This window comes from Myotis yumanensis, unplaced genomic scaffold (genome assembly GCF_028538775.1).
Source record: "Myotis yumanensis isolate MYYU_CA2020_CCGP unplaced genomic scaffold, mMyoYum1.0.hap1 SCAF_6, whole genome shotgun sequence".
In the NCBI taxonomy this organism is placed as follows: Eukaryota; Metazoa; Chordata; class Mammalia; order Chiroptera; family Vespertilionidae; genus Myotis; species Myotis yumanensis.
The window spans coordinates 40,457,743-40,481,913 of NW_027223757.1; the positions used below are offsets into that span (position 1 = coordinate 40,457,743).

At 40.4% G+C, this 24,171-nt stretch overlaps 1 long non-coding RNA gene across 1 annotated transcript in view; it reads right to left on the reverse strand.

The window, feature by feature from the left end:
- Positions 1 to 7,203: 7,203 nt before the first annotated feature.
- LOC139012301 (uncharacterized) overlaps positions 7,204 to 24,171 on the reverse strand; it is a 72,096-nt gene continuing 55,128 nt past the window's right edge. The window contains exon 4 of the long non-coding RNA XR_011471847.1: positions 7,204 to 7,291. This is a non-coding gene — a long non-coding RNA (uncharacterized lncRNA). The remainder of the gene's footprint in view (positions 7,292 to 24,171) is intronic.

Here is a 24,171-nt window from a genome sequence, read left to right on the forward strand (position 1 = left end):
TATCAGTTCTCCCACCCATCTTCCGTGGACCCAAGCCATGCATTCAAACAGTACTCGAGGAACAGTCTGTGACCAGGAACTAGAAAAAGCTGGTAAGTCCATATGAATATAAAGTCTATGACTGTGGTATCAGCTTTACCAACCATCAAATTCTCACATCTCTCAGAGTTACCAACACCCATCTTGTTCTCCATTCTTATCTCAGAATCACTGTTAACTGCATCCAATATTTTCCCCCTTCAATTGTGGCTCTTCTCTTTTTTATTAAAGATATATATATATATATATATATATATATATATATATATATATATTAACATAACATTTACCATTTTAACCATTTTAAGGGTATAATTCAGTGTCATTAAGTACATTCACATTATTGTGCGACCATCACCATTGTTTATCACCAGAACTTTTTAATCATCCCAAACAAAAACTCTGTACCTATTCAAAAGAATTTCCCATTCCCTCCGGCCCACCAGCTCTGTGGTAACTACTATTCCACTTTCTTTCCCAATGAGTTTGCCTATTCTAGATACCTCATATAAACAGCATTACATAGCATTTGTCATTTTGTGTCGGGCTTACTTCACTTAGCACAATATTTATCCATGTGGCAGTATGCATCAAAATTTCATTCCTTTTTTATGGCTGAATAATATTCCATTGAATGTACATACCACATTTGTTTACCAATTCATTTGCTGATTGACACTGGGTTGTTTTTACCTTTCTTTCATCCAGTCTTCACATTGTTAAGACTGGAGGATTTGTCTTCCCTTTATTTATTCTTATTCACCCTGCCCTTGTTTGTTCCTGGCTTCTTTACCTTACTATCTGCAAATTACCAATCATCTCCATGAATTATTCTCATTCCCTCATTTTTAGATACAAGTCTTCTCTTTCTCATATATGATTTTGAACACTTCATCTTCCAATTCAGAAGGTAACTCCTAGTTGCTTCTCAATTCACACATATAGGAACAACCAGTGACAAACTTCACCCCCCCCCCCCCCCCCCCCCCCGCCGCCCCCACCACCACCACCACCTTTGTCCTAATTCAACTGGATTTATTTCAGTCTGTACTCTGGTTCATGTAAACCAAATATTTAACCAATATTTACATATGATCAACCCACTCTCATAAAATAGATCTTTCCCCCCAGTTGGAATCCCTTTGTCTTTTTCCAACCATTTTCTCAAATGCACCTAAAACATTTCCTTAAATGTTTAAAAATCATTTTCTTTAAGAGTCTGCGATAAGTCCCAGTTGTCACTAATTGTACCAACAATGTCCTTGGTGTTTCAAAGAGGAACTGCCTACTTGTGGAGATGGATGGAGCTAACTGTAGAAGGCTACATGGTTATTGTGCAAGTAGGAACCTGGATTAAGAGTGTAGTAATCATGTTTTTTTATTTTAGAATGTTCTGACATTTTGGGGGCCTTGCTGGTAGGGAAAGAAGTCCCTGATAGGGCTAGCTAATTCCTAGAGATAGTAAACAACTCACCTGCAAATATTTTCATGTACAAACCAACCAATTCCAAGTCCATATCCCCGACCACCTCCTTTATCTAACTCTCACACACCAAGCCCTAAATATTCCCCCTGCCCTAAATCAACCCAGGGCCAAGTACCAGAAAACCAGAGACCACCCCGACAGCCCAGAGCCCACTGACATTAGTCAAACTAGCTAATCTTTCCTGCCTTGCCTTTCCTGCAGGAAACACAATGAAGGCTCTGGGCCATGCTTTCTTTGTGATCCTTCTGCTTCCCCATGTGGCCCTGAGTGGCCTCCTTCCCCCACCCCAACCCTTCTCTTGGGAAATATCAGTAACAAATTCCTCTTTCAATGGCATTTGCCTCTTGTGTCGCTGTTTGTCACCTCCATAAATTAAAAATCCTGTGGGTACAACTGAGAAACAAAAGGCCAGTCAAAACCACTAATGGTATCCAAACATTCTGAAGGGGACTGAGGAGAGTGCAAAGGTTCTTCTATCAACTGGCCCTCCCTAAACAGAACCCCAAAACACGCTGTGCAGGAAAGAGTTACCATTAGCAGACCAGGTGCTATCTTTAGAAAGTCCTGCTTAGAAAGCTGGCCCTTGGCTGGTGTCTGGGAACTTAGATTTTGGGAGGGTTCCTATCATTAACTGCTAAGAGTGGCTCACTGTCTCTAAACTATTTGTACAAACAACGTGGTTTATGATAAACATACTTTCCTTCTGGGAGTTAGGAATTTGGGTATCTGCCAGGCAGAAGGTGACCCCAATAAAAACCCTGGACACTGGGTCTCTAATGAACTTCTCTGGTTTGTAACATCTCACATGTGCTGTCACATCCCATTGTGGGGAGAATTAAACACCCCTACGTGGCTGCACTGGGAGAGGACCTTTGGAGGCTTGCACCTGGTCTCCCTGGGTCTGCCGCATGCATTTTTTCTCTTTGCTGTTTGGGCTTTTGCTGTAGTAAATCATCACCAGGAGTACAACTATGTGCTGAGTCCTATGAGTCACGACAGCCATTCTTCCAGTTCAGATGCTGTAATTTTCCCTTGCTTTTCTAATCAAAGCAAGTCTGCTCCACATCCATCATCCCCGAAGGCTGATAGATGCTGTTGTCATTTTATAGGTCTTTGCGCTCCTTAAACTTGTGGAAGAGCCCTGCAGAAAGTTCTCGGTCTGTGGCTGCTGCTATTTCGCTACTGATGCTTTCCCTAAGGCCCAGGCTCTCTGCAGTGGTTCCCTCTCAGCGTCCTTCCTGCTGTCCACAAGCTGGCACGTGGACATTCTCCTCCACCCTCTCCACCCCTGTACCAAAGTCCAGACAACTCCAGGGTAATGGAGGCTTAGAGGTTCCACCTCAGCCCCTTCCTTTCCTGGCAAGTACACCCTCCTTCTCCCTTTCAGACAATTAGCTGAAATTTTTGCCCCTTAGAGTTTGGTACCCAGTCTCTGACAACTGTTAATTCCTTCCACTACCTATGGGTCCTAAAGTCCAAGAGCAAAGATCTAATACCTGATGTATGGAGTTGTGGGTGTATGTGTCTGTGTATCTATGTTGTGTGTGTGTGTGTGTGTGTGTGTCTGTATGTGCGCCCACGTGAAGAAAGCAGAGGGAGAAGAAAGAGGGAATAAAAGAAAAACTCTGTTTATCAACTTACAACACTTTTTTAAAAATATATTTTTATTGATTTCAGAGAGGAAGGGAGGGGTGGAGAGAATTAGGAACACCAATGATGAGACAGAATCATTGATCGGCTGCCTCTTGCACGCCCCACACTGGGCATCGAGCCCACAACCCGGACATATGCCCTGACTGGGGATGGAACCATGACCTTCTGGTTCATAGGTCGACACTCAATCACTGAGCCACTGGGTTCTACTCACAACACTTCCAACACCAAATGTGTGGGGGGTTTCTTACCCACATCAACCTATTCTAAACACTCTGGACACTAACTGAGTGTCCTAAAATTTAATTCAAAGTGACACTCTCTGGAGTTAGCATCAGACTCCACAGGTTAGGGGCTCAGTCTCACAAGAGTGCCTCCACTTCGTATGCCTTTCACAGGTCTCTGGTACTTCTGACCAACTTGGCTACAGATTAGGGGTTCCCACTCCCCGCTCCTCAGTTTCGATAATTTGCTATAGCGGCTCACAGAACTCAGGGAATCCCTTTGCTTACTGTTTGAAGGCTCCTGAGCACAGGAGCTTCTATCCCTGTGGAGTTGGGGTGTGGCAACCTCTTGGCACATGAATGCATTCACTGACCTGGAAGCTCTAAACTCCTGCGTTTTGGGTTCATGCGGGCTTTGTTACATGGGCATGGCTGATGGAATCTTTGGTATTGGTGATTAAGTCTATCTCCAATCTCTCTCCCCTTCCCCAGAGGTCAGAGAGTGGAGCTGATAGTTCTAATCCTCTAATTGAGTGGTTGGCTTCTCTGACAACCAGCCTCCAGCCTCCAGAAGTCACCTTATTAGCATGAATTCAGGCATGGTTGAAAGCTTATTTCAAGTAACAAAAGGTGCTCCTGTCATCCCTGTCATGAAATTCCAGGAGCTCTATGTGAGAACTAAGGACAGAGAGCAAATATATATTTCTTACTATATTACAGTATCAAGGGATATTAACTATCATTCTTTATATCTTCCACAACAGTATGAATAAAGCAGAAAGTAGCATATCAATAGGTTGTTCTGCTACAAAAATAATAAATTTTAAAGGAGCATTCTGACCAAACTTTCTAATACCAGCCAGCAATTTTTCTTCAATATCATCTCTCTGCTACTAACAGACAATTCATGATTACTCAACCTTCCTCTAACACACAATCTCCACAGGACATCTGCAGTCTATTTCTTGTTTTCAACATCCATAGACAACAACTTGCACCAACAATTTATGACTGAGAAAAGAGAAACAACTGTAGCAATAGAGGCATTAAGATTCATTCTGGAAGATTAACAATCACAGATAATAAACACAGAGGCAAGATTGACTTAGATATATTTGATTTTGGCATCCCAATTTCTGTTGAGAGACTGGGCAAAAGGATTTACATGTCTCAGCATCAACTCTAAAAGACCAGACGGAAGCACTCCTGTCACCTCACACACCGTACAAATCCTCTGGATCCTTCCCTAAGCCCCTGGGAGGGCCACTCGACGCTACTGTGCTTTCACTCTCAGTCTGGGCCCAAGGTAGATCCACTTTGTGCCAGTGTTTTTTCCATGGGGAACACTGCTAGAGCTTCCAGAGTAGAATTAAATATAAGGTAGGACCCTCCAATAAAGGGAACGAGGGCTTCTTGACTAAATGGCCTCCAATAGGGCCGTGAAAATACAGGGTAAACTGAGTGTATCTCTTAGTGCCAGAAAAGAAGGACATGCAAATAAGTAAGTAAGTAAGTAAATAAATAAATAAAAGTTAAAACCACAGGGCGTGTCAAAAGGACTCGAGTGAACATGGAAGCACTTCCAATCACAAAGCTAGGCACAATTTGAACAATGAAATAAATAGCATAGCATTGGATTATAACCCCAAGTATAACATAAATATGCACAAGCCCATGCTAATATAAATAAGTGACTGAAGACATAAATGTGGGAGAAGAGACAAATCCTCCTTACAGAGAATTTAAAATAATTTATGTGGCCTTGACCGGTTTGGCTCAGTGGATAGAGCATCAGCCTGCGGACTGAAGGGTCCCAGGTTCGATTCCAGTCCAGGGCATGTACCTTGGCTGCTGACACATCCCCAGTAGGGGGTGTGCAGGAGGCAGCTGATCGATGTCTCTCTCTCATCGATATTTCTGACTCTCTATCCCTCTCCCTTCCTCTTTGTAAAAAATCAATAAAATATATTTAAAAAAATAAAATAAAATAATTTATGTGGATACTCCACCCTTGAGCAGGTAGAGATTAATCCTCTTCCCTCCTCAATTAAGTGACTTGCTTCCAAAGGATAGACTGTGGCAAGGGGTGGAAGTAACTTCACAGTGGAGCAACCTGGCAAACACTACCTTGGCCAAGTGATCAAGGCTAACACCACCTGTGATAAGTCAAGTTCATCATATATACTCCTTGAAATCATGTGATGAGGAATAGCACTTTGCCTCTGTAGTATCTGTCTCCCAAACCTCTTACCCCAGTCTGTCCTCATGAAAACATCAAACAAATCAAGAATTGAGGGACAATTTACAAAATACCTGACCAGCAATCCTTAAGGCTGAGCAACTGTCACAGACCGAGGAGATTAAGGAGACATTGCAACTACATGCATTGTGATAGCTTAGCTAGGACCCTGGACCAGAAAAAGAGTAGTAGTGGGGAAGCCAGTGAACTGTAGGGTCTGTCGTTGAGTTAATAGTATTCCAGTATTCACTTCTTAGTTTGACAGTATATCATGGTTATGCAAGATGTTAATATTAGGGGAAGCTGCTGAAGCATGTATAGGAACTCTCTGTTCCACATTTGTGATATTTTATAAATCTAAAACTATTCCAAAATAAAAGTCTTTAAATATATATTATATCACATATAATATGTACATATTATATAATATATAATGCGTTGGCCACTGACTCAAGCAAATAAAAGTGTCCTCTCCATTCTGGTGTTTCTGTTTTATTTATTTTGAATTGCTTTGCCTGGAAGCTGAAATCTGATCGCTTAAAATCGACCAGGCGGGATAGTGGATCTGGAAGAAAGCTTTCTCCTCATGAACTCAGATGAACATTATGGAAACACTTCCAACCCCGTGGGCAGAGCCTGTGATGCCCTGGGAAAGCATCTGCCAAAGATGAGCAAAGGAGAGCTACAGGCCAGCGCTGAGAAGGTTTCATCTCAGTCTTTTGTAATTAACAGTTGGCTTCCGTGCCATAATTCAGCATAAAGAAACCGCAAAGGAACCAGCAGTCTCTGCCATTAAGAATTGCTAGGGAATGTGTTATTTGTAGCTATTAACACGTCTCAACTGTGAAGTTTGGCAATTACTTCTATATTCCAACACCACCTTCATTTTTCACTCCAATTCTTTCTAAAACTCTCTTCAAACACATAGCATATTTGAATTCATTTCACCTGCAAAATCAAATTTTTACAACTATTATTTAAAAAAAACATTTGGGATCATTTTCTCAACTAATATATATTTGAACAAAATAAAATTTCCTCTTTCACATGAGAATTAAGGATTTCAACATGCATATAATATATAATTTTAGACCATACATTTGCAACATACTTTCATGCATCTAAATTCATCCTTACAATAACCCTTCTAAGTAGGCAGGGCAGATACCATCAGGGAGAAAAGTCAGGCAAGTTGGTTTATGTCACACTGGGGTCTCAGCAGCTGACAGGTGGGAAGGAGAAAGAAGCTATAGTGGGAGGAACTGGGGTAGGAGACCTGGCACTGCTAAGGAGCAGCCTTCTTGGGGGAAAACCATGATGCACATTACAGGGAAGGGCTGGGCTGGACTGGGCTGGGCTGGGCTGGGCCAGAAGATATCTGGAGATGGTGAATGGCAGATGGTGAATGGCAGAAGGAGCATCATGGAGCCTGTAGAAGCCCAGCTGATGACTAAGGTCTCCGGGGGGGGGGGGGGGGGGGGGAGGGCGCGGGGGGGTCCTCTATGCCAAAGCTCTGATCCTGGGTAGAATATTAACCCAAATCAAGCAGAACACCTTGCTCAGGGTACCTCTTACTCCGTCCCAGATTGCCTCAGGAACTGCACAGAATTCAGTCTTTCTCTGGAAACCTCAGGACACCAGCTTTGAAACCTGGAGAGACAGGTTGTAACAATCAATCCCATTTTTCAAATGAAGAAGTAGGTTAAGGGGCTTAACCAAGGCGGACTATCCAGCCAGACTGCCTGGATTCAAACCCAAATCCTCCCACTTCCCAGAGTGTTGGCCCAGCGAGGGCTGCCTATACTGTGGTAACAAGTAGACCCTCAGCGACGTGATGGTTCAGACAGAGGAGAAGTTGGTTTTCATCTCTGTGCTACTCCAAGGAGGGTGCTCCTGGTTGCTGGAAGTGCTGCAGGGACCCGGGCTCCTCCCACCTGTGGCTCTCCAACCTCCAGTGCTTCGCCAGCATCTTCCTCCAGCCACAGGAGGTGAAAGCACGGAGGGGGCACTCCTATTTCTAAAAACATTTTAGTCTAGAAATGGCACACATCTCTCACATTCCATTGCTGGCATTTAGTCCAGCGGCCACTCGTACTGCAAAAGAGGCTGGGAAATGTCAGCCAGATATGTTTCCAGAAAGAAGAAACAGGTCCTGGGTGAGAGGTGACTGCTCCACTGAGTTCAGCAGAGTTACTGAGCATCTCTGTGCCTCATTTTTTCTCAACTATAAAGTGGGGATTATAATATTGCCTGCCTCAGAGAGTGTTCTGTGAGGATTAAGTTAGTTAATACATGGAAAGTATTTGAACAGAGAGTGCCATGTTCTCAGTAAGCATTCCATCAATACTGGCTATTGTCATTGTCATCACCATCTTCGCTATCACTTTTTTTTCATCATTATCATGATTATCAAAAACTAGGTGGCTGAGATTTAAATCTCCAGCCTTTGACTCAGAATCCAGGGAGAACGTTTTCTGCTCTTCTAGGGTGTGGCTACAGTCTTGAGCATCTCTATAAATGATTCAATTCTCAGCTTTCCTCTGGAAATAAATAGTTTTTCTAAGAAGCACAAATGAGAAAATCTGTTCACAGTAATTGGAAGCAACTGTTGAGCTAATGGAAGGACATGGTAGGCTTATTTGATTTCCAAAGTAAGTTTTCAGGGTTATTTTTGCTACTTTTGAAAATTTGTCATTTTAATGAAAGACAGTATAGTAATACTATGCTGGTGAGAAAAGCCAGCTAAGGCTCATTGTTCCCTAGCCCTGGGTTTTTAGGGGAGAATATACATATTTAATTTTCTTTTTCAGAGAGCAGCTTAGTATCTCTCCCAACACATTCGTTTATCAAAGACATATTAAAGCAGCCATGGAGTGCTTACTAGATTATTCTTTGCCCATGTAGCCTGTCAGCTAAAACAGATTATATCATTCCATTTTTAGTTAATTCTATTTCATTTGCTTGAGTACCGAGAAGAGTACCAGGAAATGAAAATTTCCTTCAGTTTGCATAAGCCAGACATTTTTCAGTCAGGTAAATAAAAACAGAAGGGCCAACATCATCACTCACAAACATTAAGTTTTTCATTCAATATCCCTGGGCTATTTAACCATCTAATGTTGCTGTCTGTCTGTGCATAAACTGGGGCTTTATTGCAAATGTACTGTGATTATGATTCATTGTCACGCTGCCTGTGTATCTTACCGATGGCCTGGACTCATCTGTTATCTTATCTCACTCACCGGACAGGAAAACCTGCAGCCCAGTTGACCCAGCCCAGCAAGGCTGTCTTTGCCAGAATAATGTGACGCTGGGTTTTAAGTATCAATTTTTTTTCCTCACCCAAACAGGAAGCATTAAGTAAGAAGATCTTGAAGCGGTATAATCTGGTCATCTGGTTCACCTCCAAAGTCGGGAAGGTAGAAAGAAAAAGTCTACTCTCGAATTCTCTCCTAGGTAGGCCACCTCTGTACTCAGGAAATTCCGGGAAGAGAATATTTCAAGAATGTGCTGAAGGAAAGAATGCCGTGAAGTGCGGGTCTGGCAAGCGTCCTGGACACTTTTCTGAGTGCACCTCACCTGATTGGGTGACCACCAGTCTCTGGGAGGTGCATGAGGGGACTTTAGATAGAGGAATGTGGCAGGGACTGTGAGGTGTCTGCCAACAATAGAATTGTAGCTGTGTACATGGCTGCCCAGCAAGATTACATTTCTCAGATGTCCTTGCAGAAGGCATGGCCGTGTAACTAAGCTTTCACCCAAGGTCCGTGAGCAGAAGTGATACGAGTCACCAAAGAAGCCTCTGCCTTTCTACAGCGGAGACCCTGAATGTAGCTGTGACCTCGCTTTGACAATATGGACATGATAACGTCCATGGGTCTTGCTACTACTACAGTGTGGTCATGAGGCAGCAGCAGCAACTGGGAATTATTAGAAAAGCAGAATCTCAGGTTCCACCCAGACCTACTAAAACGGAATCTGCCTTTTAACAAGACCCCTAGGGAATTCATATGCACAGTGAAGGTTGAGGCACACTGGCCAGGAGATGCAGAGCCATGACTTGGGATGAACTTGGGTCCTCATGTGAGCAGAGCTACCCCACTGATCTGCCACACTCACTTTGAAACTACTATGTGAGAGGGAGAAAGACACTTTTTTCTTATTATTATTACTAAAGTCACATTTTTGGAGTGTCTTTATTATTGAAGCTTATATTAGCCAGATCCCATGCACTATGTTTAACACTATATCTGGGCTCAGAAATACTGGAAGGAGTTAGCATCTTTGTGCCCAGTCCCTCAGGTTAGACCTGGGCACCTAATACAAATACTACTGTAACATTGTCCATGGGGGCTCATTTGTCAGACTTTATTTAAACTTCCCATGGAAGCTCCTAACCCCAAGTGGATCAATCTTAAAACCCTGCCACAAGCCTGCACTCTTATCAGCTAAAAATTTGGATTTTCCTCTAGATTTGAAATATATATATATTCATTAAATGTATTTGTCAAAATTTTAGTTTTCCTGTTGAGAATTTAATTTTCCTATTTTTGAAACTTTTCATTTAATAACATTTTTCTAATACTTGCACTTACCTTCAATATTCTGCTACTTTTCTCTTAGTTCCCAGATTGTGGCTATGAATACCACCAAAATCAACCAGAGCTCTCTGCAGAAATGGCTGGTTCCAGGTCTGAGGCAGGAAAGGTACAAGGTACCTTGTTGCACAAGAAAGTAAGGAAGCTCTCAAAGACTTCTAGAGACATGTCCACAGGAGTCAGGAAGCAACATGAAGGGGCTTCCACTGGCCACTTTTTCTCTCTCCCTTCCTCTCTCTCTAAAATCAATTTTAAAAAATTTAAAAAACTCAGCTGTGGTACATTTACACAATGTAATATTACTCAGTTGTAAAAAAGAAGGAAATCTTACCTTTCTCAACAACTTGAATGGGCCTAGAGCAGCCGTGGGCAAACTACGGCTCGCAGGCCGGATCTGGCCCGTTTGAAATGAATAAAACTAAAAAAAAAAAAAAAAAGACCGTACCCTTTTATGTAATGATGTTTACTTTGAATTTATATTAGTTCACACAAACACTCCATCCATGCTTTTGTTCCGGCCCTCCGGTCCAGTTTAAGAACCCATTGTGGCCCTCGAGTCAAAAAGTTTGCCCACCCCTGGCCTAGAGGGTATTATGCTAAGTGAAATCAGCCAATGAGAGAAAGATAAATACCATATGATTTCACTTACATGTGGAATCTAATGAACAAAACAAACAAACAAAATAGAAATAGACTCATAGATACAGAGAACAGACTGACAGCTGTCAGAAGGGGGCTGCTGGGAAATTAGGTGAAGGGATTAAGCAAAAAACAAACAAACTCATAGACACAGCAACAGTATGGTGATTACCAGAGGAAAAGGGGAATGGGGGCAGGTAGAAGAGTCAATGGGATTAATGGCGATGGAAGGAGAATAGACTTTAGATGGTGAACACATAATACAATATACAGATGACATATTATAAAACTTGAAACATATAATTTTATTAACCAATGTAACACCAATAAATTCTATTTAAAAAAAGAAAACTTAAAAAATAAAAATCACTGCTTTACCCTGCTAATTTAACAAGGAAAGGAATGGCTGTGCAAATAAAAGATTTCTCTCTAAGTGTGAAGAAAAAACAACGACACCCAGCACTCATAGTTAATCTTTGTATTTAGCTGTAGAAGTTAGAATATGGAGATGGATAGATGTAGCTATATGTGTATATGTATACACACACAGTGTTCTCCACATGTTACTCATCTAATACTAATTAAATTTACATCCCTTGGGGCCAAAATGCCTCCTCCAGTGTTTCTTTTCCTAGTGCTCTGAGCATGTAAAACAGGCTTCTGTATACTGTGGGTGGACATGCAAGGAAATTTATGAACTAACTGATGAGGTTACTGCAGGGAATGTCATCATTTGCTTTGCTCTTCCAGAAAGTATGGATTTGTTTTTTATGAATACCAATAAAAAGCTGCTTCTTTGGGTTTCATAACATTATTTTCTTCACTACCAACGCATTCGCATGCCCCAAACATAATTCTTCAAATTTAATGATAAGAAACCAATAGTAAAAGATGTAAGAGATTACATCTTACGGCATGAAGCAATTCTCTTATGCAGGAATTCAATTTTGCTGTGAGAGCTGGAAGGGAACTCTGTGTCAACACTGATATGTATAAGACGCAGAGGTTTTTGTGTTGCTGCAGGCTTTATCAGAATTCAAGGCAAGCCTTAATGTCCTTGGAATACAAAGGACGCAGGAAGAGGGAGCTACCTGCTAGAGAATACTGGTAAACAAACACATACAAGTGCGTATTTTACACTGGGCTTCCAAGGAAAATGGTTGGTTTGGATATTATGGTCTCTCATTGCAGAGCAGCCTCTCTTTGGTCCAGGGTTCACAGACTCACACGTTTGTGCCAAAACATTTTGTTTTCTGAAGCCCTTTGGACTTATGCCATAATGAGGATCTGTGAATCTTACAAGGTCAGTAAAGGTTATCAATAAAGACCTAGAGTCAACAAATCAATACCAGCCAACTGAGTTGCAGGATTGCTGTAATAAGAGCACCAGCATCAGTAGAATTACAACCAACAAAGGAAAAAAATGGCTTTCTCAGTCTGAGTGCAGAGTGACTGGCTCATTAACCGGCAGCAACAGAACCAACTAACACGGATTGTGACTCCCAAGACTTCTCAGAAATGCCAAGTTTGTTTTATTCTTTATTTTTTACTATGAGATTCACAATATAAATAACTTTATTTGGGCTTTTTCTATTTTCCCCCTTGTTAGTCTTGTTTCATTAACATAATTCCAATTCCTACCTGTAATAAGAAAAGAATGTATGTTCAATAAGCTATCATTTGTAAAAATAATAACCAAAGAGACTACTATGGAAATCAGCATTCACCATTCTGTCCTACTCCTTTAGTGCACATTTAAATATACATTTGTCTATTTCATAATGTATTAAAATTATGACACTTGTCACAGCTCTCAATTATTTCTTAGCAGAGAAGAATAAACCAATGAGAAAATTTTATTGGAAGGTTTTCAGGAGCAGGTGTGTAGGTGTGGATGCTCTTATCAGGCAGATCCTCAAGAGGATACCACTAAATAACACGAATACCAGCTTCATAAAGCATGGCCAATACTATTATTATTATTACTGGGAGTGTTAACACACACAGTGTATAAGACACATTTTTAAAAAGTTTTTATTGATTTCAGAGTCAGAAGGGAGAGGGAGAGATAGAAACATCAATGATGAGAGAGAATCATCGATTGCCTGCCTCCTGCACTCTCCACACTGGGGATTGAGCCCACAACCCAAAGATGTGCCCTGATTGGTAATCGAACCCTGACATAGTTCATAGGTTGACGCTCAATCACTGAGTTACGCCAGCTGGGCAATAAGAACACATTTAAAACAGATAATGCAATAATCATTATATTGAATGAGTCTTGGAATTGTTTTGATGAAAAAAGTACTTGAAGTGAAAGTTTTGAGAGGGACTTACATTTATTTTTCAAATCAACTTTGTTATGGCATAATTTACATACAACAAAATGCATCCATTTAGGTGTAAAATTTGATGAGTTTGACAAATGTATACAACCATGTGACCATCACCACAATAAAATATAAAACAATTCCATCACCCCCGCCCCGAATTTCTTGTGCTCTTTTGCCTTTAGTCTTCCTTCTACCTGGCCTCAGGTAATCAGTAATCTAATTGCTGATTATATTTGCCTTTTCTAGAATTATAGATTATACCTGCCTTTTCTAGAATTTCATATAAATAGTATAATACATAAATATAGTACATGACTCCCTTCTTTTGTTAAGCTTAATGGTTTTGAGACTCATACGTGTTTTTGCACGAAAAAGTAAATTTCATTGCCAAGTTGCTATCCATTGGGCATAATTTACTTATGTGGCCAGTTGTTTTTGACTTGTAATACAATAGTAGTGAACTTGGTATTTTCTACTTTATTAACAGTTAGCTGCTAAACTTTGATTAGATGCATCTTAGTGTCATCACTATGAAAATGCACAGATGGTTGGCCTGGCCATTATTATGTTTAAACTGATACAAGAAAATGACATTTAAAAGCTTGAAGAATTAAGTAAAGAATGAACATGATATGATTATTAGGGTTAGTATTATATCTCCAATCCTTATGGTATGTATGGATGGCATAAAGATGTTTCCTTTTTGGAAAAGTCATTCTTTATTTCCCCTACCAGATAAGCTTTCTTTTACATGTAAGCAATTTTCATTGACTATGGTAAGAAACCATCTTACATTACCTTCTGGCTTTTTATTCCCTGCCCTTTGCAAGTAGGCATGATCCTTTCATGTTCCCTAGGTATACTGGATTTTTGACAGAATCACTTTAAAGTTAAATTAGTGAATTTTTTAAATCACTTGCAATGTTTAAAAGCTTAAATATTTAAAACACAAAACAAAAGAATAAAACAAAAATATGAAGAAAAAAGTACCCGAAATGTCTAGCTCTGAGAAACCCTATTATGTGTCATTTCTGTTTGCCAATCAGACCTCTGCAATTGGCTTAAAAATCTGAGCTCATCCATATAGACAAGAATCAGATCACAGTAGGTAAAAATAAAACAGGTAACTAGTTAAAAGGGCAATTGTGAAAGATTTACTCATTTTTTATATCATCAAGTTTGTGCAACAAGCACAATATTTAAAATCTACTTAAATAGGAAAAGAATTCTCAACCGAAAAATTAGTACACAAAGTCATGAGCAAGATGTCTTGAATTTCTTCTCATAAAAGAAGATGGAAAAGTAATTTGTGCTACTAAATTGCTCATGTTACATTCTGCAGAAAATGGGGCAGTAGAGTTTATTGAGTAAGCAGGGACCCCGTGATAACATGGTGAGCAAAGTAGACAGAGTCCTGGCTCCCACTGGGCTCACATTCTACTGTATGAATTTTAGGAGACAGCAGCCTACCCAACGTTTTTAAAAAGCCCATGTATTTGATAATGTGAGAAATGAATAAGTGATATGAAGAAATATAAAGCAGAGTCGGGGGTCCTGGCTGGGTGGCTCAGTCAATTGTAGCATCATCGCTCAGTACACCAAAAGGTTGTGGTGGGTTTGATCCTGGTCAGGGAATTTAGGGGAAGCAAAGGATCGATGTTTTTCTCTCACATCGATGTTTTTCACTCTCTCTCTCCCTTCCTTTGTCTCTTAAAAAAAATCAATGAAAACATATCCTAGGGTGATGATAAAATTAATTAATTAATTAAAAAATAAATCAGAATCAGGTCATTTTAGATAAGGTGATGAAGAAAGGGCTCTCTGAGGAAGTGACGTGAGAGCTACTCGAAGATCTGGGAGAGAAAACACCACACAGAGGAAAGAGCAAGGGCAGACGGTTTATTTCTGAACGTGGTAAGTATAGCTTTTATATAAACCCCTTTTCCTTTTATATTTGTTCTTTGTAGTGCTAGACCTCACCTTGCTAGTAGTTGAATAAGTACCTTACACTTGCTTCTTTTTTTTTCCACCCAAAAGGAAAATCCCTGTGCATTTTCTTTGTGTGTTTCATGCTTCCTGAATACTGACCTCATTTTATAGATCTGCAAATCTATGTATCTAATTACATTTTACTTGAATGTCAAAGTTAAATCTTTACTTCAATATTAGAGTACAACCACAGCAAGTCACTACTTTGTTCTGAGTCTTAACTGACCAGGGAATCCAGCCTCTCCACCCTTCCTAAATCAACAGAAGTTCACATCATGTGCTCTAAAATTTTAAATCTTACCCAAAATAAGATGTCTAATATTATATCTTCCCCAAGATGAGTACGTAAACCCTATAGATAATGAATGTCTGTGAACACTGTGAACTCTCATAGTGGGTTATCAGTCTTCCTTTCAAATGGTCTTTTTGAAGTTGGTTAACTTAGTACTTCCCCTCCCCCGCTAGGGAATCAGACTGGGAGACAGCCTCTCCCCTGAGCATCAGAAGCCCCCCTCCTCCCTGCTGACTCGAGTCAATTTTTGAGATCTTAGGTTGTACTCAGGAGAAAAACCCAGACAAATCCCAATTGAGAAATATTCTGTAAAATACCTAACCAGTACTTCTCAAAGCTGTCAAGGACATCAAAAACAAGGAAAAATCTGAGAAACAGTCATAGTCAGGAGAAGCTAAGAAGACAAGATGACTAACGGTAATATGGGGTCCTGGATGGCGTCCTGGAATCGGAAACACACACACACACACACACACACACACACACACACACACACACCGCTTAGATTAAAAACTAAGAAAATCTGAACAGATTGGTTACTAGTAAGGAGACTGAATCATTAATAAAATCCTCCCAACAAGCAAAAGTCAGGACCAGATGGCTTTAAGGGTGAATTCTACCAAACATTTAAAGAAGAATCAATATCAATCCTTTTCCAACTCTAGCAAAAAATAGAAGAGGGAGGAACACTTCCAAACTCATTATAGCAGGCCACCATTACCCTGATAGCAAAACCAGAAAGAAAAAAACTACTCCCTCTGTCCCATAATAATAGTAGCAGTTGATGAATGTAATTTGTCCCATAATAATAGTAGCAAAAGAAAATAAATATAGAATGCAACATTTATTATCAAAAAACTAGATTAAATTAAACAATAAATTAAAAATAGTACTTCTAATTTTTATTTTGAGTGTTCAGATAGTTTCTGGATTTTTCAATAATTTTGTTACTGCATTTTAAACTTGTAGGTAGGATCCCTTGGCTGCGAAGCTTTGCTTTCCCTATATGCGTGAGCTTAAAATTATTGGAGCCATCGTTCTTCATTGCTTCCAGCATAACTTGTTGAAGTGACAGAAACGTATTATCCAGTATTTCTGGAGAAATATTATCAAAGGCTAATATGGTGCCTCTTCTGCTAAAAGGAATATGTCTACGTTTTTCAAGTTTTTCTCCATAATCTTTGCATTTACGTCCACAGTTTTGTTTTTTCAAAGAATCAACATTAGCATAAGATTCTCCTTGACAATTATTTTCAGAAGCACGTTTTCAAATTCTTGATATGGTCATTCTGTTGCACTTAAATTGTTTTGCATCTAACATAATTGCACCTTTCTGCAACTTTTCCTTTTTCTTGTGATGCATCAAGAACTGGAAAATCGCAACTCTATCTTTGCTTGAAAACTCTCTTTTTTTCATCTTATTTTTACAATGGGTTGATATTCAACTGAAATAAAACAATTGATTTCGATCAGCGGATGAAATTAGAAAAATAGTTAAAATTCGTAATAATTAGATTAACCTAAAAATTGAAAGATGTGTCAAAACAAATGACAGATGTCATGAAACACATTTTGATTGAAGACTTCGCAATTTTGCGCTACAACATAACTTACAGCTGCATTCGCCAATAATTCCCGTTTAAATATTTACTTGCTATTATTATTATGGGACAGAGGGAGTACAAAAGAAGAAAATTACAAGTCAATATCCCTAATAAACATAAATACAAAAATCCTCAACAAAATATTAGCAAACCAAACTCAACAATATTAAAAAAAATGAGACAAGCAAAAACAAAAAAACAAAAACAGAACTCATAGATACCTACAGAGAACAGATTGGTGGTGGCAGAGTCAAGAAGTGGGGGATGGATGAAATGGGTGAAGGTGGTTTAAAGGTACAAAATTCCAATTATAAAATAAACTAGAGGCCCGGTGCACAAATCATGCACAGGTGGGGTCTGACTGGCCAGGGGGAGGGGCCGTTGGTGGTTGGCTGGCCCAGCCCCCTGGCCAAACTCCCAGTCGAGGGGACAATTTGCATATTAGCCTTTTATTATATAGGATATGTTATGGGGATGTAATGTACAGCACATGGCTCTAGTTAATAATATGGCATTGCATGTTTGAAAGTTGCTAAGATAGTAGATCTTTAAAAAGTTCTTACACAAGAAAAGAAAATTTGTACCTATGTATGATGATGAGTGGTAACTAGACTTATTGTAGTGATTCTTTCACAATATATAAAAATATTGAATTTTTATGTTATATATCCAAAACCAATATAATAGTATATGCCAATTATATTTTAATAAAAATGAAGAAAATCTGAATAAACTATATGGACTCTAATTAATAATAATATATCAATATTGTCTCATTACTTGTGACAAATGTACCATACTAATATAAGATGTTAACAATGGGGAAATTAGGTGTGGGGTATATAGGAACTCTCTGAACTATCTTTGCAACTTTTCTCTAAATCTAAAACTATTCTAAAATAAAAATCTTATTTAAAAAGAAGATGAAAGAAAGTATGCAATTCTGATGAGCTAAAAAAACTGGGGTTGTGACCACCAGCCTCAGACTGGTAAGAATTCCTCTGCTTTTTTTCCTTCACTGGTCTTATAAATAGGAAAGCATTGTTTTTATTATTATTTGTTTTTTTAGTATTTGATTTGTCATTCTGAGTCTGTGCTCTCCTTTTCCTACAAGTCAGTTTCTCTGTCTATAAAACTGGATTAAATGGTGGTATGGGAGGACACCTTGAGCAATAGTGAAAAAGCAGTCCTATGTTTGGCTGTGTAATCTATAAAATTGGGTTCTTAATAAAACATCTCCAACAATGATAGGCAAATTGGCTGCCCCTAGTCCTCATGTGAAAATAAAAATGGACCTACCTCTGGATCCTTCCTTCCAGGATGTCTCATTAAATTCATTTTAAAAATAATAATAATTGTCCTACCGTACTGAGTCTGTAGACAATGCTAGCTTAGACTGAGACAGGCAACCAGAAACTCCTGCAGAGTCTGGTCAGGGTATCATCAGCTCAGCTTCGAAGCACAGAACTTTTCATCTAGGATGTTGTCAGAACAGGTGAATGAGAAGATCCATCAAGTGACAATAAGAAAAAAAGAGAGAGAGAGAAATGCCACACTAGGACAAAGAACTCTTCCAAAAAAAAGGTCTCTTTGTTTTTCTGCCTTGATACAGCTTTGCATGTGGATTTATCTTTCATGAAAGATAAAACAAGCATGCAATTAATCAAAGACAGAAATCAAAGGCCGTGCTGTCTAGGTTTATTTCATTAGGAAACTATTTCCAGCATTGTTTATTTTAGCACTGCTAACACATGTTGAAATGAATTTGAGTAATAAAGGTAAGATCTTGAGGGGACATACTCCTATTTTTATTCTGAGGAAATAAATACAGCAACCAGTCTATCATTATATGAGTGTGTGTGTGTGTGTGTAATTATGACAGGGTCAGAGACCTATGAAGTAACCTGATATAACACAATACAGAGCTATATACACATCCAAGCTTTTGCTGTTGGAGATGTTTACAGTAAAATGGCCTGAAATGCATGCAAATATCAGAGGAATTAACACCTCTCACCTAAAAGTTGTCACTATATTTCTCTCCAGCATCTGAACACTTTCTCTGCCTGAGGAATTCCCCTCTTTATAAGTTTTTTCTGTGTCTGAGGAATTCCCCTCCTTATAAAGGCCACCTCCCACCACCCAAGCTCTCAGATTCTCACTCTCACAGCATGATTTGCAGTTAACATCTTAGGCCTCACAGGTTAGATACACCCGCTCCAGACTGAAGCGGGAGATGCAGAGGAGCAAGAAGGGCAGGGGATCTTCTCCAGCAGCACCGGGTGCTGAGGGGCCGCAGCGGCCCAGCGCCAGGCACGGGGCATTCCGTGCAGGGCACAGGCTGTGCAATTCAATGTTCGGCTGCCCGCGGCTGTGTCCTCATGGGACCAACTTTGTGGTGTGATTTTGGATGGCTAGGATCTAGGTGAATTGAGCTACCTGATATCAGTGAGGATAGCAGAATCCAGCCCTCTTGGTATTTATGTGAATTACCCCACATTCTCTTAATAAACTTCTTTTCTAAGTCAAAGTGAGTTGGTTTATTTTTTGCAGCCGCAGCAGCATCCTAACCGATAAGGGGATGGCTGCAGGCAATGGACTCTACAGAAATAGGGTGGAACCTGAGATCGATTACTTGGCCTTGTCAGGGGTAAAAGGCAATAAAAATTTAGTTAGGATTGAAGGATTGGGGGTGGGCGTGGGTGAGGGTCACACAGATTAGCTCAGAACCTGCACAGGTGACAGTTCATTTCATTATTTCCCCATGGGCATCGGGGATGAAGTACGTGTCCACTGAGTGGTTGTTGTCATAGATCAGGGTTTCTCAACTTCAGCACTATTGACATTTTGGGCTGGATCTTTCTTTGTTGGGAGGGGTGTTCCCTGTGTTCACTGTAGGATGTTCAGCAGTATCCCTGACCTCTGCCCACTAAACGTCAGTAATACCCTCTCCCACAGTCACGGCAACCAAACATGTCTTTAGACATTATTGCCAAATGTACCCTCAGGAGCAACACTGTCCCCTGTTGAGAACCACTGCCATAATGGAGCATGAAGAAGCTGATGAATTAAAGAGCTTTGGGGTGGGTAGCTTAATAGAAGAGAATGACAATCCATAATTCTTCAATATTCAGTTCAAGAGATGGACAGAAAACCAGGGAATTTGTCTGATTTTGCCAAAAGCCTCCTTTACCTGTTATAGCTGCCAGGCTATCAGAGCCAAGGCCCAATCACAAACTTGAGACGTGAGCTTTGCTCCGCCACTGGCTCCCAACCCAGCAGTGTCAGTTAGTGCTCTGAGAGCTTTAAATTCGGAGGCCATATAAAACTGTGGCAAGCTTCTCTTTAAGGACTTACTACTCCAGGGGCTGGGGCGGTGCCAACAGACAGCCTTCAGCTGTCAGCCTCTTTAGTAATTGTCTCAGAGTTTGCCCAAGTCTTGCCCCCTTTCGGGGGTACAGGTGCCCAGCTCCCTCACATCAAATTCTACAACTCTGAAGGGCCATCCCAGCTTTTGAATACTTTGTGGATTCAACTGAGCCCTTAATAGAGATTGTACTGCAGCCAAAGATGAGTTAGTATGTGGGCTCTGGAGGAGGGGAAAGCCCTGATGTATACCATTTGCCAATTCCCATGCAAGTGAGCACCAACTTACCACTTATCACAGCTCGACATCTCTCTCAACCCCTTTCTACTTTATTACCTTCTTATCTATAGGTGGCAATTCCAAAACCATGTCCTGATCAAACTCCTGCATCCAATCTCTGTCTCAGAGACTGCTTCCAAGGGAACCCACCCTGAACTTCAAGAGAGTGGGAAACCAGATCCCTAAATGGAGAATAAACTCTCATTATGGAGAGAAAAGAAATCATTGTTTAAATCATGATGAGCCTTGTCCATCACACAAAGTTGTTTGGAATTTCTCTTGTAGGCAATGGAGAGACAGGAGGGGGTTTTGAATAGGGCACTAACAAGACATGATGTTTATTTTAGGAAGGTTATTCTGGAAGCAGAACACAGAATGAACTGGAGTGGCAAGAGACTGTTGGGAGGGACACTGGGGATGGATAGGAAAGCCCAGGATTTGATGATGAATTAGATGTGATGGTGGAAATAAGAGAAAGAAGAATCAAAGATTAAGTTAAGATTACTACTAGTTTGGGAGACTAGTTAGATTAGTTCTTGGCAGAGAATTTTAGGAGGTGAATACATTTCCAACATGTTAAAATTAAAGTATATCACATAGGCCATCAAAGTAGAGATATTCAGAAGATATATATAAATATACACATATGTTTATATATATATATATATATATATATACACACACACATACATATGTGTATATATATGTATATATGTGTGTATATATATGTATATAATACTAGAGGCCCGGTGCACAAAAATTTGTGCACTCGGGGGGGAGGGGGTCCCCCAGCCTGGCCTGTGCCCTCTCACAGTCTGGGACCCCTCGGGAGATAACGACCTGCTGGCTTAGGCCTGCTTCCGGGTGGCAGAGGGCAGGCCCAATCCCTAGGTGCAGCCCCTGGTCAGGCTCAGAGCAGGGCCTATTGGGGAGTTGGGGCACCTTCCCCTGTCATGAACAGAGCAGGGCGGATAGGGAGTTTGTGGCCCCGCCCTCTGTCACACACAGAGCCGCAGGGCGATCAGGGGGTTTGGGCGCTGCCCCCTGTCATGCTGATCCCGATGCTGGGAGGCATATTACCCTTTTACTATATAGGATAGAGGCCTGGTGCATGGGAAGGGGCCGGCTGGTTTGCCCTGAAGGGTGTCCTGGATCAGGGTGGGGGTCCCCACTGGGGTGCCTGGCCAGGCTGGCTGAGGGGCTGAGGGCTGTTTTCCTGCTGGCGGGTGACTGAAGCTCCCAACTGCTCCTTGTTTTCTTTTTTTTTTTTTTTATTCTGGGCCAGCTTTAGCTCTGAGGCCTCGCTGCTGAAAACATGGATACAATGTTGCGGTCTGGGGCTGACTGAAAGCCGGTTTTGTTTAGCTTCTTATTTGCAACATAGTAATAGTTGCTTAGAGTTGCAGTTGAGAGTCCGGCAAGTGAGGCGGGGAACGTTGGAGTCTGCAGTTCCTGGAGGAAGCAAGCCTCCCTGCTCGCTTCAGTGCATGGCTGCCGGCCGCCATCTTGGCTGACAGTTAATTTGCATAAGGATACGCTGATTAGCCAATGGGAAGGGTAGCGGTCGTACGCCAATTACCATGTTTCTCTTTTATTAGTGTAGATAACATCATGTTACTTATTTTCATACCCTGACTATTCCAAACAAGGCTATATAAATACATACATTATATCAGCATTAAAATAAATAGATGAAAAATTCAGGGGAAAAGAATTAAGACAGAGGTGAGGTTAATACACAAAGGGCAAAAGGCAGACCCTAAACTACAACTACAGTTCCTAACAGCAAAGCAGAGGGAAACACAATCAAGTACATGTTTCATTGTGACCCTCAGTGGAAAGCAGGATGGGTACTGAGATCTGAGGGGAAACATTTCTGAGGACTAAGCAGCAGTTGGAGATAGAAAATAGGAGGCTCAGAAGTGAGGCCTATGCTGGAGACGGAGATCTGGGAGTAGGGTGAGGGTGGGGCGGTGGTGATGGTGATGATTACAGGCATAAGGAGAGTACCATGAGAAGGAAAAGGACCAAATATGGAACCCTGGCAACACTGACATTTAAGAGGAAGTTAAAAATACTGGAGAATCAGGGAAAGAGAAAGATCAGAGAAAAGAAACTCCCCACAGAATCCCAGCCATATGAGTTGCAGATATACTGTTTGGGAGTTCTTGCAAGTGCATTTTGTAATTTCATGGCCTACTTCAATGACAACAGAAAACTTAGTCTTGAAATATACCAATAATAGCCTTCAAATGCTTGCCTAGGGGGGAAAACGCAGCAATCTCTTATCTTTTCAAAAACACAGATAAAGGCCACTGTCAAAACATAACCCAAAATGCAAAAGAATATTAGGTTATATCAGTGATGTCATGGTTATTATGATATGACTAAAGTAATGCAATTGGCTGCAGCAGAATGTCTATACAAGACTTTATAATTTCTATCTTAACTCTAATTTTAAAGTTAAAAAATCACAATTTAAGTTCACTTTAGGAATAACTGAGTCTTTGGGAAAGATATATATATTTTTGAAGAATACGTTTCTCTCAACATCTTGTCTTAAGAGTATAAAAGTTTGTTCAGTTTTTATGAAATTTCCTTGCAAATCAATTCTGCTCTATATCCTACCAGAACAAAAGAGTCACAAGGTTTACCTGTAGATTAGCTGATAAATGAATCAGGTAATCTCTGCCCTGAAGAAATTTGGGACCTGCCTACTCTCTGAGAAGGAAGGTTTGAGAGAAGTTGTTAAAGAGATCATTACAGGTTTCCTTGAGGGGCTTGGGAGGAAATGAAATACCATGAAATGCAAAGAAATAATGTAAATAGAAATTATGGAGTCCCTCTAATTCAAATAATTTCTGACAAGACTTCAACCAATGGAAATACACTATATTGTACTTCAGATTTTAAAAAGAAATGGAAAATAGTAGTAGACCGTGCATCTTGTATGAGAAAAGAATGAACAGATGTAAAGGGGGCAACCATAAGAAAAGCCCATTGAAGAGAAGTGGGTGATTAATACACTACAAACAGGTTGGGACAGCATGATTTATCTCCATCTCAGACTAAACCTACAATGCAGAAAATGAGGTTAAAATGAAAAATGTAGGAATCCTGACAAACATCAGAATACGAGATAATCTACGTTGAAAATAAGGTCATAAATTAAAATGAAGAACCAACATTCTTCTTGTAAAGAATCCAGGAATTTACCAACAAGTGTGGACAAGTCAACTGAGTTGGAAGTTGGGATTTTTCTCTAGCCCAAGACAAACCATAGATTTCGAATGAAATGACCCACTGCGTTTCGTAGGAAGGAGATGCTGCTTTAATGGTAGCAAAAAAAAAAAAAAAGATGTTACCAAAAGGGCAATGGTAGGGAAGCCACTTAGATTTTTTTTGGGGGGGGGGGGGGGGGAGGTGGTA